Source organism: Lissotriton vulgaris, chromosome 7 (assembly GCF_964263255.1).
Source record: "Lissotriton vulgaris chromosome 7, aLisVul1.2, whole genome shotgun sequence".
NCBI lineage: Eukaryota > Metazoa > Chordata > Amphibia > Caudata > Salamandridae > Lissotriton > Lissotriton vulgaris.
The window spans coordinates 349,844,014-349,859,704 of record NC_141695.1 but is presented as its reverse complement, the minus strand read 5'-3'; positions in this window follow the sequence as shown (position 1 = coordinate 349,859,704).

Below are 15,691 nucleotides of genomic sequence, written 5' to 3'. Positions count from 1 at the left end.
CCCACCTTCCCGCCTATATATACGCTGACAACAAGCGTCGCTCTCAAATCCCTGACCCAGTCCTGAGGCGGAAGCCGGGAGCTGGGGGTACAAAAGAAATTGCATAATTGAATCATTTTTAACAATTATTGTGTGGTGTCACTTACTTTGAAACTTTGAAAACTTCCTGCTTTTAACAGTGTATTATCGCCACAAGCACGCAGCCGATTTAAACGCTGTCGCGCTTCTCTTCCCTCTTCAGCGGCCGCCATAAGCTCAGGCGTGCGCGCTGACCACGCCCACTTGTAGGCCACGCCCACCTTCCCGCCTATATATACGCTGACAACAAGCGTCGCTCTAAAATCCCTGACCCAGTCCTGAGGCGGAAGCCGGGAGCTGGCGGTACGAAAGAAATTGCATAATTGAATCATTTTTAACAATTATTGTGTGGTGTCACTTACTTTGAAACTTTGAAAACTTCCTGCTTTTAACAGTGTATTATCGCCACGAGCACGCAGCCGATTTAAACGCTGTTGCGCTTCTCTTCCCTCTTCAGCGGCCGTCATCAGCTCAGGCGTGCGCGCTGACCACGCCCACTTGTAGTCCACGCCCACCTTCCCGCCTATATATACGCTGACAACAAGCGTCGCTCTCAAATCCCTGACCCAGTCCTGAGACGGAAGCCGGGAGCTGGCGGTACGAAAGAAATTGCATAATTGAATCATTTTTAACAATTATTGGGTGGTGTCACTTACTTTGAAACTTTGAAAACTTCCTGCTTTTAACAGTGTATTATCGCCACGAGCACGCAGCCGATTTAAACGCTGTCGCGCTTCTCTTCCCTCTTCAGCGGCCGCATTCAGCTCAGGCGTGCGCGCTGACCACGCCCACTTGTAGGCCATGCCCACCTTCCCGCCTATATATACGCTGACAACAAGCGTCGCTCTAAAATCCCTGACCCAGTCCTGAGGCGGAAGCCGGGAGCTGGCGGTACGAAAGAAATTGCATAATTGAATCATTTTTAACAATTATTGTGTGGTGTCACTTACTTTGAAACTTTGAAAACTTCCTGCTTTTAACAGTGTATTATCGCCACGAGCACGCAGCCGATTTAAACGCTGTTGCGCTTCTCTTCCCTCTTCAGCGGCCGTCATCAGCTCAGGCGTGCGCGCTGACCACGCCCACTTGTAGTCCACGCCCACCTTCCCGCCTATATATACGCTGACAACAAGCGTCGCTCTCAAATCCCTGACCCAGTCCTGAGACGGAAGCCGGGAGCTGGCGGTACGAAAGAAATTGCATAATTGAATCATTTTTAACAATTATTGGGTGGTGTCACTTACTTTGAAACTTTGAAAACTTCCTGCTTTTAACAGTGTATTATCGCCACGAGCACGCAGCCGATTTAAACGCTGTCGCGCTTCTCTTCCCTCTTCAGCGGCCGCCTTCAGCTCAGGCGTGCGCGCTGACCACGCCCACTTGTAGGCCATGCCCACCTTCCCGCCTATATATACGCTGACAACAAGCGTCGCTCTCAAATCCCTGACCCAGTCCTGAGGCGGAAGCCGGGAGCTGGCGGTACGAAAGAAATTGCATAATTGAATCATTTTTAACAATTATTGTGTGGTGTCACTTACTTTGAAACTTTGAAAACTTCCTGCTTTTAACAGTGTATTATCGCCACGAGCACGCAGCCGATTTAAACGCTGTTGCGCTTCTCTTCCCTCTTCAGCGGCCGCCATCAGCTCAGGCGTGCGCGCTGACCACGCCCACTTGTAGGCCACGCCCACCTTCCTGCCTATATATACGCTGACAACAAGCGTCGCTCTCAAATCCCTGACCCAGTCCTGAGGCGGAAGCCGGGAGCTGGCGGTACGAAAGAAATTGCATAATTGAATCATTTTTAACAATTATTGTGTGGTGTCACTTACTTTGAAACTTTGAAAACTTCCTGCTTTTAACAGTGTATTATTGCCACGAGCACGGAGCCGATTTAAACGTTGTCGCGCTTCTCTTCCCTCTTCAGCGGCCGCCATCAGCTCAGGCGTGCGCGCTGACCACGCCCACTTGTAGGCCACGCCCACCTTCCCGCCTATATATACGCTGACAACAAGCGTCGCTCTCAAATCCCTGACCCAGTCCTGAGACGGAAGCCGGGAGCTGGCAGTACGAAAGAAATTGCATAATTGAATCATTTTTAACAATTATTGTGTGGTGTCACTTACTTTGAAACTTTGAAAACTTCCTGCTTTTAACAGTGTATTATCGCCACGAGCACGCAGCCGATTTAAACGCTGTTGCGCTTCTCTTCCCTCTTCAGCGGCTGCCATCAGCTCAGGCGTGCGCGCTGACCACGCCCACTTGTAGGCCACGCCCACCTTCCCGCCTATATATACGCTGACAACAAGCGTCGCTCTCAAATCCCTGACCCAGTCCTGAGGCGGAAGCCGGGAGCTGGCGGTACAAAAGAAATTGCATAATTGAATCATTTTTAACAATTATTGGGTGGTGTCACTTACTTTGAAACTTTGAAAACTTCCTGCCTTTAACAGTGTATTATGGCCACGAGCACGCAGCCGATTTAAACGCTGTCGCGCTTCTCTTCCCTCTTCAGCGGCCGTCATCAGCTCAGGCGTGCGCGCTGACCACGCCCACTTGTAGGCCACGCCCACCTTCCCGCCTATATATACGCTGACAACAAGCGTCGCTCTCAAATCCCTGACCCAGTCCTGAGGCGGAAGCCGGGAGCTGGCGGTACGAAAGAAATTGCATAATTGAATCATTTTTAACAATTATTGTGTGGTGTCACTTACTTTGAAACTTTGAAAACTTCCTGCTTTTAACAGTGTATTATCGCCACGAGCATGCAGCCGATTTAAACGCTGTCGCGCTTCTCTCCCCTCTTCAGCGGCCGCCATCAGCTCAGGCGTGCGCGCTGACCACGCCCACTTGTAGGCCACGCCCACCTTCCCGCCTATATATACGCTGACAACAAGCGTCGCTCTCAAATCCCTGACCCAGTCCTGAGGCGGAAGCCGGGAGCTGGCGGTACGAAAGAAATTGCATAATTGAATCATTTTTAACAATTATTGTGTGGTGTCACTTACTTTGAAACTTTGAAAACTTCCTGCTTTTAACAGTGTATTATCGCCACGAGCACGCAGCCGATTTAAACGCTGTCGCGCTTCTCTTCCCTCTTCAGCGGCCGCCATCAGCTCAGGCGTGCGCGCTGACCACGCCCACTTGTAGTCCACGCCCACCTTCCCGCCTATATATACGCTGACAACAAGCGTCGCTCTCAAATCCCTGACCCAGTCCTGAGGCGGAAGCCGGGAGCTGGCGGTACGAAAGAAATTGCATAATTGAATCATTTTTAACAATTATTGTGTGGTGTCACTTACTTTGAAACTTTGAAAACTTCCTGCTTTTAACAGTGTATTATCGCCACGAGCACGCAGCCGATTTAAACGCTGTTGCGCTTCTCTTCCCTCTTCAGCGGCCGCCATCAGCTCAGGCGTGTGCGCTGACCATGCCCACTTGTAGGCCACGCCCACCTTCCCGCCTATATATACGCTGACAACAAGCGTCGCTCTCAAATCCCTGACCCAGTCCTGAGGCGGAAGCCGGGAGCTGGCGGTACGAAAGAAATTGCATAATTGAATCATTTTTAACAATTATTGTGTGGTGTCACTTACTTTGAAACTTTGAAAACTTCCTGCTTTTAACAGTGTATTATCGCCACGAGCATGCAGCCGATTTAAACGCTGTCGCGCTTCTCTCCCCTCTTCAGCGGCCGCCATCAGCTCAGGCGTGCGCGCTGACCACGCCCACTTGTAGGCCACGCCCACCTTCCCGCCTATATATACGCTGACAACAAGCGTCGCTCTCAAATCCCTGACCCAGTCCTGAGGCGGAAGCCGGGAGCTGGCGGTACGAAAGAAATTGCATAATTGAATCATTTTTAACAATTATTGTGTGGTGTCACTTACTTTGAAACTTTGAAAACTTCCTGCTTTTAACAGTGTATTATCGCCACGAGCACGCAGCCGATTTAAACGCTGTCGCGCTTCTCTTCCCTCTTCAGCGGCCGCCATCAGCTCAGGCGTGCGCGCTGACCACGCCCACTTGTAGGCCACGCCCACCTTCCCGCCTATATATACGCTGACAACAAGCGTCGCTCTCAAATCCCTGACCCAGTCCTGAGGCGGAAGCCGGGAGCTGGCGGTACGAAAGAAATTGCATAATTGAATCATTTTTAACAATTATTGTGTGGTGTCACTTACTTTGAAACTTTGAAAACTTCCTGCTTTTAACAGTGTATTATCGCCACGAGCACGCAGCCGATTTAAACGCTGTTGCGCTTCTCTTCCCTCTTCAGCGGCCGCCATCAGCTCAGGCGTGTGCGCTGACCATGCCCACTTGTAGGCCACGCCCACCTTCCCGCCTATATATACGCTGACAACAAGCGTCGCTCTCAAATCCCTGACCCAGTCCGGAGGCGGAAGCCGGGAGCTGGCGGTACGAAAGAAATAGCAAAATTGAATCATTTTTAACAATTATTGGGTGGTGTCACTTACTTTGAAACTTTGAAAACTTCCTGCTTTTAACAGTGTATTATCGCCACGAGCATGCAGCCGATTTAAACGCTGTTGCGCTTCTCTTCCCTCTTCAGCGGCCGCCATCAGCTCAGGCGTGCGCGCTGACCACGCCCACTTGTAGGCCACGCCCACCTTCCCGCCTATATATACGCTGACAACAAGCGTCGCTCTCAAATCCCTGACCCAGTCCTGAGACGGAAGCCGGGAGCTGGCGGTACGAAAGAAATTGCATAATTGAATCATTTTTAACAATTATTGTGTGGTGTCACTTACTTTGAAACTTTGAAAACTTCCTGCTTTTAACAGTGTATTATCGCCACGAGCACGCAGCCGATTTAAACGCTGTTGTGCTTCTCTTCCCTCTTCAGCGGCCGCCATCAGCTCAGGCATGCGCGCTGACCACGCCCACTTGTAGGCCACGCCCACCTTCCCGCCTATATATACGCTGACAACAAGCGTCGCTCTCAAATCCCTGACCCAGTCCTGAGGCGGAAGCCGGGAGCTGGCGGTACAAAAGAAATTGCATAATTGAATCATTTTTAACAATTATTGGGTGGTGTCACTTACTTTGAAACTTTGAAAACTTCCTGCTTTTAACAGTGTATTATCGCCACGAGCACGCAGCCGATTTAAACCCTGTCGCGCTTCTCTTCCCTCTTCAGCGGCCGCCATCAGCTCAGGCGTGCGCGCTGACCACGCCCACTTGTAGGCCATGCCCACCTTCCCGCCTATATATACGCTGACAACAAGCGTCGCTCTCAAATCCCTGACCCAGTCCTGAGGCGGAAGCCGGGAGCTGGCGGTACAAAAGAAATTGCATAATTGAATCATTTTTAACAATTATTGTGTGGTGTCACTTACTTTGAAACTTTGAAAACTTCCTGCTTTTAACAGTGTATTATCGCCACAAGCACGCAGCCGATTTAAACGCTGTCGCGCTTCTCTTCCCTCTTCAGCGGCCGCCATCAGCTCAGGCGTGCGCGCTGACCACGCCCACTTGTAGGCCACGCCCACCTTCCCGCCTATATATACGCTGACAACAAGCGTAGCTCTCAAATCCCTGACCCAGTCCTGAGGCGGAAGCCGGGAGCTGGCGGTACAAAAGAAATTGCATAATTGAATCATTTTTAACAATTATTGTGTGGTGTCACTTACTTTGAAACTTTGAAAACTTCCTGCTTTTAACAGTGTATTATCGCCACAAGCACGCAGCCGATTTAAACGCTGTCGCGCTTCTCTTCCCTCTTCAGCGGCCGCCATAAGCTCAGGCGTGCGCGCTGACCACGCCCACTTGTAGGCCACGCCCACCTTCCCGCCTATATATACGCTGACAACAAGCGTCGCTCTAAAATCCCTGACCCAGTCCTGAGGCGGAAGCCGGGAGCTGGCGGTACGAAAGAAATTGCATAATTGAATCATTTTTAACAATTATTGTGTGGTGTCACTTACTTTGAAACTTTGAAAACTTCCTGCTTTTAACAGTGTATTATCGCCACGAGCACGCAGCCGATTTAAACGCTGTTGCGCTTCTCTTCCCTCTTCAGCGGCCGTCATCAGCTCAGGCGTGCGCGCTGACCACGCCCACTTGTAGTCCACGCCCACCTTCCCGCCTATATATACGCTGACAACAAGCGTCGCTCTCAAATCCCTGACCCAGTCCTGAGACGGAAGCCGGGAGCTGGCGGTACGAAAGAAATTGCATAATTGAATCATTTTTAACAAATATTGTGTGGTGTCACTTACTTTGAAACTTTGAAAACTTCCTGCTTTTAACAGTGTATTATCGCCACGAGCACGCAGCCGATTTAAACGCTGTCGCGCTTCTCTTCCCTCTTCAGCGGCCGCCATCAGCTCAGGCGTGTGCGCAGACCACGCCCACTTGTAGGCCACGCCCACCTTCCCGCCTATATATACGCTGACAACAAGCGTCGCTCTCAAATCCCTGACCCAGTCCTGAGGCGGAAGCCGGGAGCTGGCGGTACGAAAGAAATTGCATAATTGAATCATTTTTAACAATTATTGGGTGGTGTCACTTACTTTGAAACTTTGAAAACTTCCTGCTTTTAACAGTGTATTATCGCCACGAGCACGCAGCCGATTTAAACGCTGTCGCGCTTCTCTTCCCTCTTCAGCGGCCGCCTTCAGCTCAGGCGTGCGCGCTGACCACGCCCACTTGTAGGCCATGCCCACCTTCCCGCCTATATATACGCTGACAACAAGCGTCGCTCTCAAATCCCTGACCCAGTCCTGAGGCGGAAGCCGGGAGCTGGCGGTACGAAAGAAATTGCATAATTGAATCATTTTTAACAATTATTGTGTGGTGTCACTTACTTTGAAACTTTGAAAACTTCCTGCTTTTAACAGTGTATTATCGCCACGAGCACGCAGCCGATTTAAACGCTGTTGCGCTTCTCTTCCCTCTTCAGCGGCCGCCATCAGCTCAGGCGTGCGCGCTGACCACGCCCACTTGTAGGCCACGCCCACCTTCCTGCCTATATATACGCTGACAACAAGCGTCGCTCTCAAATCCCTGACCCAGTCCTGAGGCGGAAGCCGGGAGCTGGCGGTACGAAAGAAATTGCATAATTGAATCATTTTTAACAATTATTGTGTGGTGTCACTTACTTTGAAACTTTGAAAACTACCTGCTTTTAACAGTGTATTATCGCCACAAGCACGCAGCCGATTTAAACGCTGTCGCGCTTCTCTTCCCTCTTCAGCGGCCGCCATCAGCTCAGGCGTGCGCGCTGACCACGCCCACTTGTAGGCCACGCCCACCTTCCCGCCTATATATACGCTGACAACAAGCGTCGCTCTCAAATCCCTGACCCAGTCCTGAGGCGGAAGCCGGGAGCTGGCGGTACAAAAGAAATTGCATAACTGAATCATTTTTAACAATTATTGTGTGGTGTCACTTACTTTGAAACTTTGAAAACTTCCTGCTTTTAACAGTGTATTATCGCCACAAGCACGCAGCCGATTTAAACGCTGTTGCGCTTCTCTTCCCTCTTCAGCGGCCGCCATCAGCTCAGGCGTGCGCGCTGACCACGCCCACTTGTAGGCCACGCCCACCTTCCTGCCTATATATACGCTGACAACAAGCGTCGCTCTCAAATCCCTGACCCAGTCCTGAGGCGGAAGCCGGGAGCTGGCGGTACGAAAGAAATTGCATAATTGAATCATTTTTAACAATTATTGTGTGGTGTCACTTACTTTGAAACTTTGAAAACTTCCTGCTTTTAACAGTGTATTATTGCCACGAGCACGGAGCCGATTTAAACGTTGTCGCGCTTCTCTTCCCTCTTCAGCGGCCGCCATCAGCTCAGGCGTGCGCGCTGACCACGCCCACTTGTAGGCCACGCCCACCTTCCGGCCTATATATACGCTGACAACAAGCGTCGCTCTCAAATCCCTGACCCAGTCCTGAGACGGAAGCCGGGAGCTGGCGGTACGAAAGAAATTGCATAATTGAATCATTTTTAACAATTATTGTGTGGTGTCACTTACTTTGAAACTTTGAAAACTTCCTGCTTTTAACAGTGTATTATCGCCACGAGCACGCAGCCGATTTAAACGCTGTTGCGCTTCTCTTCCCTCTTCAGCGGCTGCCATCAGCTCAGGCGTGCGCGCTGACCACGCCCACTTGTAGGCCACGCCCACCTTCCCGCCTATATATACGCTGACAACAAGCGTCGCTCTCAAATCCCTGACCCAGTCCTGAGGCGGAAGCCGGGAGCTGGCGGTACAAAATAAATTGCATAATTGAATCATTTTTAACAATTATTGGGTGGTGTCACTTACTTTGAAACTTTGAAAACTTCCTGCCTTTAACAGTGTATTATGGCCACGAGCACGCAGCCGATTTAAACGCTGTCGCGCTTCTCTTCCCTCTTCAGCGGCCGTCATCAGCTCAGGCGTGCGCGCTGACCACGCCCACTTGTAGGCCACGCCCACCTTCCCGCCTATATATACGCTGACAACAAGCGTCGCTCTCAAATCCCTGACCCAGTCCTGAGGCGGAAGCCGGGAGCTGGCGGTACGAAAGAAATTGCATAATTGAATCATTTTTAACAATTATTGTGTGGTGTCACTTACTTTGAAACTTTGAAAACTTCCTGCTTTTAACAGTGTATTATCGCCACGAGCATGCAGCCGATTTAAACGCTGTCGCGCTTCTCTCCCCTCTTCAGCGGCCGCCATCAGCTCAGGCGTGCGCGCTGACCACGCCCACTTGTAGGCCACGCCCACCTTCCCGCCTATATATACGCTGACAACAAGCGTCGCTCTCAAATCCCTGACCCAGTCCTGAGGCGGAAGCCGGGAGCTGGCGGTACGAAAGAAATTGCATAATTGAATCATTTTTAACAATTATTGTGTGGTGTCACTTACTTTGAAACTTTGAAAACTTCCTGCTTTTAACAGTGTATTATCGCCACGAGCACGCAGCCGATTTAAACGCTGTCGCGCTTCTCTTCCCTCTTCAGCGGCCGCCATCAGCTCAGGCGTGCGCGCTGACCACGCCCACTTGTAGTCCACGCCCACCTTCCCGCCTATATATACGCTGACAACAAGCGTCGCTCTCAAATCCCTGACCCAGTCCTGAGGCGGAAGCCGGGAGCTGGCGGTACGAAAGAAATTGCATAATTGAATCATTTTTAACAATTATTGTGTGGTGTCACTTACTTTGAAACTTTGAAAACTTCCTGCTTTTAACAGTGTATTATCGCCACGAGCACGCAGCCGATTTAAACGCTGTTGCGCTTCTCTTCCCTCTTCAGCGGCCGCCATCAGCTCAGGCGTGTGCGCTGACCATGCCCACTTGTAGGCCACGCCCACCTTCCCGCCTATATATACGCTGACAACAAGCGTCGCTCTCAAATCCCTGACCCAGTCCTGAGGCGGAAGCCGGGAGCTGGCGGTACGAAAGAAATTGCATAATTGAATCATTTTTAACAATTATTGTGTGGTGTCACTTACTTTGAAACTTTGAAAACTTCCTGCTTTTAACAGTGTATTATCGCCACGAGCATGCAGCCGATTTAAACGCTGTCGCGCTTCTCTCCCCTCTTCAGCGGCCGCCATCAGCTCAGGCGTGCGCGCTGACCACGCCCACTTGTAGGCCACGCCCACCTTCCCGCCTATATATACGCTGACAACAAGCGTCGCTCTCAAATCCCTGACCCAGTCCTGAGGCGGAAGCCGGGAGCTGGCGGTACGAAAGAAATTGCATAATTGAATCATTTTTAACAATTATTGTGTGGTGTCACTTACTTTGAAACTTTGAAAACTTCCTGCTTTTAACAGTGTATTATCGCCACGAGCACGCAGCCGATTTAAACGCTGTCGCGCTTCTCTTCCCTCTTCAGCGGCCGCCATCAGCTCAGGCGTGCGCGCTGACCACGCCCACTTGTAGGCCACGCCCACCTTCCCGCCTATATATACGCTGACAACAAGCGTCGCTCTCAAATCCCTGACCCAGTCCTGAGGCGGAAGCCGGGAGCTGGCGGTACGAAAGAAATTGCATAATTGAATCATTTTTAACAATTATTGTGTGGTGTCACTTACTTTGAAACTTTGAAAACTTCCTGCTTTTAACAGTGTATTATCGCCACGAGCACGCAGCCGATTTAAACGCTGTTGCGCTTCTCTTCCCTCTTCAGCGGCCGCCATCAGCTCAGGCGTGTGCGCTGACCATGCCCACTTGTAGGCCACGCCCACCTTCCCGCCTATATATACGCTGACAACAAGCGTCGCTCTCAAATCCCTGACCCAGTCCGGAGGCGGAAGCCGGGAGCTGGCGGTACGAAAGAAATAGCAAAATTGAATCATTTTTAACAATTATTGGGTGGTGTCACTTACTTTGAAACTTTGAAAACTTCCTGCTTTTAACAGTGTATTATCGCCACGAGCATGCAGCCGATTTAAACGCTGTTGCGCTTCTCTTCCCTCTTCAGCGGCCGCCATCAGCTCAGGCGTGCGCGCTGACCACGCCCACTTGTAGGCCACGCCCACCTTCCCGCCTATATATACGCTGACAACAAGCGTCGCTCTCAAATCCCTGACCCAGTCCTGAGGCGGAAGCCGGGAGCTGGCGGTACGAAAGAAATTGCATAATTGAATCATTTTTAACAATTATTGGGTGGTGTCACTTACTTTGAAACTTTGAAAACTTCCTGCTTTTAACAGTGTATTATCGCCACGAGCACGCAGCCGATTTAAACGCTGTCGCGCTTCTCTTCCCTCTTCAGCGGCCGCCTTCAGCTCAGGCGTGCGCGCTGACCACGCCCACTTGTAGGCCACGCCCACCTTCCCGCCTCTATATACACGCTGACAACAAGCGTCGCTCTCAAATCCCTGACCCAGTCCTGAGGCGGGAGCTGGCGGTACGAAAGAAATTGCATAATTGAATCATTTTTAACAATTATTGGGTGGTGTCACTTACTTTGAAAGTTTGAAAACTTCCTGCTTTTAACAGTGTATTATCACCACGAGCACGCAGCCGATTTAAACGCTGTCGCGCTTCTCTTCCCTCTTCAGCGGCCGCCATCAGCTCAGGCTTGCGCGCTGACCACGCCCACCTTCCCGCCTATATATACGCTGACAACAAGCGTCGCTCTCAAATCCCTGACCCAGTCCTGAGGCGGAAGCCGGGAGCTGGCGGTACGAAAGAAATTGCATAATTGAATCATTTTTAACAAATATTGTGTGGTGTCACTTACTTTGAAACTTTGAAAACTTCCTGCTTTTAACAGTGTATTATCGCCACGAGCAGGCAGCTGATTTAAACGCTGTCGCGCTTCTCTTCCCTCTTCAGCGGCCGCCATCATCTCAGGCGTGCACGCTGACCACGCCCACTTGTAGGCCACGCCCACCTTTCCGTCTATATATACGCTGACAACAAGCGTCGCTCTCAAATCCCTGACCCAGTACTGAGGCGGAAGCCGGGAGCTGGCGGTACGAAAGAAATTGCATAATTGAATCATTTTTAACAATTATTGTGTGGTGTCACTTACTTTGAAACTTTGAAAACTTCCTGCTTTTAACAGTGTATTATCGCCACGAGCACGCAGACGATTTAAACGCTGTCTCTTCCCTCTTCAGCGGCCGCCATCAGCTCAGGCGTGCGCGCTGACCACGCCCACTTGTAGGCCACGCCCACCTTCCCGCCTATATATACGCTGACAACAAGCGTCGCTCTCAAATCCCTGACCCAGTCCTGAGACGGAAGCCGGGAGCTGGCGGTACGAAAGAAATTGCATAATTGAATCATTTTTAACAATTATTGTGTGGTGTCACTTACTTTGAAACTTTGAAAACTTCCTGCTTTTAACAGTGTATTATCGCCACGAGCACGCAGCCGATTTAAACGCTGTCGCGCTTCTCTTCCCTCTTCAGCGGCCGCCATCATCTCAGGCGTGCGCGCTGACCACGCCCACTTGTAGGCCACGCCCACCTTTCCGCCTATATATACGCTGACAACAAGCGTTGCTCTCAAATCCCTGACCCAGTACTGAGGCGGAAGCCGGGAGCTGGCGGTACGAAAGAAATTGCATAATTGAATCATTTTTAACAATTATTGGGTGGTGTCACTTACTTTGAAACTTTGAAAACTTCCTGCTTTTAACAGTGTATTATCGCCACGGGCACGCAGCCGATTTAAATGCTGTCGCGCTTCTCTTCCCTCTTCAGCGGCCGCCATCAGCTCAGGCGTGCGCGCTGACCACGCCCACTTGTAGGCCACGCCCACCTTCCCGCCTATATATACGCTGACAACAAGCGTCGCTCTCAAATCCCTGACCCAGTCCTGAGGCGGAAGCCGGGAGCTGGCGGTACGAAAGAAATTGCATAATTGAATCATTTTTAACAATTATTGTGTGGTGTCACTTACTTTGAAACTTTGAAAACTTCCTGCTTTTAACAGTGTATTATCGCCACGAGCACGCAGCCGATTTAAACGCTGTCTCTTCCCTCTTCAGTGGCCGCCATCAGCTCAGGCGTGCGCGCTGACCACGCCCACTTGTAGGCCACGCCCACCTTCCCGCCTATATATACGCTGACAACAAGCGTCGCTCTCAAATCCCTGACCCAGTCCTGAGACGGAAGCCGGGAGCTGGCGGTACGAAAGAAATTGCATAATTGAATCATTTTTAACAATTATTGTGTGGTGTCACTTACTTTGAAACTTTGAAAACTTCCTGCTTTTAACAGTGTATTATCGCCACGAGCAGGCAGCTGATTTAAACGCTGTCGCGCTTCTCTTCCCTCTTCAGCGGCCGCCATCATCTCAGGCGTGCACGCTGACCACGCCCACTTGTAGGCCACGCCCACCTTTCCGTCTATATATACGCTGACAACAAGCGTCGCTCTCAAATCCCTGACCCAGTACTGAGGCGGAAGCCGGGAGCTGGCGGTACGAAAGAAATTGCATAATTGAATCATTTTTAACAATTATTGTGTGGTGTCACTTACTTTGAAACTTTGAAAACTTCCTGCTTTTAACAGTGTATTATCGCCACGAGCACGCAGACGATTTAAACGCTGTCTCTTCCCTCTTCAGCGGCCGCCATCAGCTCAGGCGTGCGCGCTGACCACGCCCACTTGTAGGCCACGCCCACCTTCCCGCCTATATATACGCTGACAACAAGCGTCGCTCTCAAATCCCTGACCCAGTCCTGAGACGGAAGCCGGGAGCTGGCGGTACGAAAGAAATTGCATAATTGAATCATTTTTAACAATTATTGTGTGGTGTCACTTACTTTGAAACTTTGAAAACTTCCTGCTTTTAACAGTGTATTATCGCCACGAGCACGCAGCCGATTTAAACGCTGTCGCGCTTCTCTTCCCTCTTCAGCGGCCGCCATCATCTCAGGCGTGCGCGCTGACCACGCCCACTTGTAGGCCACGCCCACCTTTCCGCCTATATATACGCTGACAACAAGCGTCGCTCTCAAATCCCTGACCCAGTACTGAGGCGGAAGCCGGGAGCTGGCGGTACGAAAGAAATTGCATAATTGAATCATTTTTAACAATTATTGGGTGGTGTCACTTACTTTGAAACTTTGAAAACTTCCTGCTTTTAACAGTGTATTATCGCCACGGGCACGCAGCCGATTTAAATGCTGTCGCGCTTCTCTTCCCTCTTCAGCGGCCGCCATCAGCTCAGGCGTGCGCGCTGACCACGCCCACTTGTAGGCCACGCCCACCTTCCCGCCTATATATACGCTGACAACAAGCGTCGCTCTCAAATCCCTGACCCAGTCCTGAGGCGGAAGCCGGGAGCTGGCGGTACGAAAGAAATTGCATAATTGAATCATTTTTAACAATTATTGTGTGGTGTCACTTACTTTGAAACTTTGAAAACTTCCTGCTTTTAACAGTGTATTATCGCCACGAGCACGCAGCCGATTTAAACGCTGTCTCTTCCCTCTTCAGTGGCCGCCATCAGCTCAGGCGTGCGCGCTGACCACGCCCACTTGTAGGCCACGCCCACCTTCCCGCCTATATATACGCTGACAACAAGCGTCGCTCTCAAATCCCTGACCCAGTCCTGAGACGGAAGCCGGGAGCTGGCGGTACGAAAGAAATTGCATAATTGAATCATTTTTAACAATTATTGTGTGGTGTCACTTACTTTGAAACTTTGAAAACTTCCTGCTTTTAACAGTGTATTATCGCCACGAGCACGCAGCCGATTTAAACGCTGTCGTGCTTCTCTTCCCTCTTCAGCGGCCGCCATCAGCTCAGGCGTGCGTGCTGACCACGCCCACTTGTAGGCCACGCCCACCTTCCCGCCTATATATACGCTGACAACAAGCGTCGCTCTCAAATCCCTGACCCAGTCCTGAGGCGGAAGCCGGGAGCTGGCGGTACGAAAGAAATTGCATAATTGAATCATTTTTAACAATTATTGGGTGGTGTCACTTACTTTGAAACTTTGAAAACTTCCTGCTTTTAACAGTGTATTATCGCCACGAGCACGCAGCTGATTTAAACGCTGTCGCGCTTCTCTTCCCTCTTCAGCGGCCGCCATCAGCTCAGGCGTGCGCGCTGACCACGCCCACTTGTAGGCCACGCCCACCTTCCCGCCTATATATACGCTGACAACAAGCGTCGCTCTCAAATCCCTGACCCAGTCCTGAGGCAGAAGCCGGGAGCTGGCGGTACGAAAGAAATTGCATAATTGAATCATTTTTAACAATTATTGTGTGGTGTCACTTACTTTGAAACTTTGAAAACTTCCTGCTTTTAACAGTGTATTATCGTCACGAGCACGCAGCCGATTTAAACGCTGTCGCGCTTCTCTTCCCTCTTCATCAGCCGCCATCAGCTCAGGTGTGCGCGCTGACCACGCCCACTTGTAGGCCACGCCCACCTTCCCGCCTATATATACGCTGACAACAAGCGTCGCTCTAAAATCCCTGACCCAGTCCTGAGGCGGAAGCCGGGAGCTGGCGGTACGAAAGAAATTGCATAATTGAATCATTTTTAACAATTATTGTGTGGTGTCACTTACTTTGAAACTTTGAAAACTTCCTGCTTTTAACAGTGTATTATCGCCACGAGCACGCAGCCGATTTAAACGCTGTCGCGCTTCTCTTCCCTCTTCAGCGGCCGTCATCAGCTCAGGCGTGCGCGCTGACCACGCCCACTTGTAGTCCACGCCCACCTTCCCGCCTATATATACGCTGACAACAAGCGTCGCTCTCAAATCCCTGACCCAGTCCTGAGACGGAAGCCGGGAGCTGGCGGTACGAAAGAAATTGCATAATTGAATCATTTTTAACAAATATTGTGTGGTGTCACTTACTTTGAAACTTTGAAAACTTCCTGCTTTTAACAGTGTATTATCGCCACGAGCACGCAGCCGATTTAAACGCTGTCGCGCTTCTCTTCCCTCTTCAGCGGCCGCCATCAGCTCAGGCGTGTGCGCTGACCACGCCCACTTGTAGGCCACGCCCACCTTCCCGCCTATATATACGCTGACAACAAGCGTCGCTCTCAAATCCCTGACCCAGTCCTGAGGCGGAAGCCGGGAGCTGGCGGTACGAAAGAAATTGCATAATTGAATCATTTTTAACAATTATTGGGTGGTGTCACTTACTTTGAAACTTTGA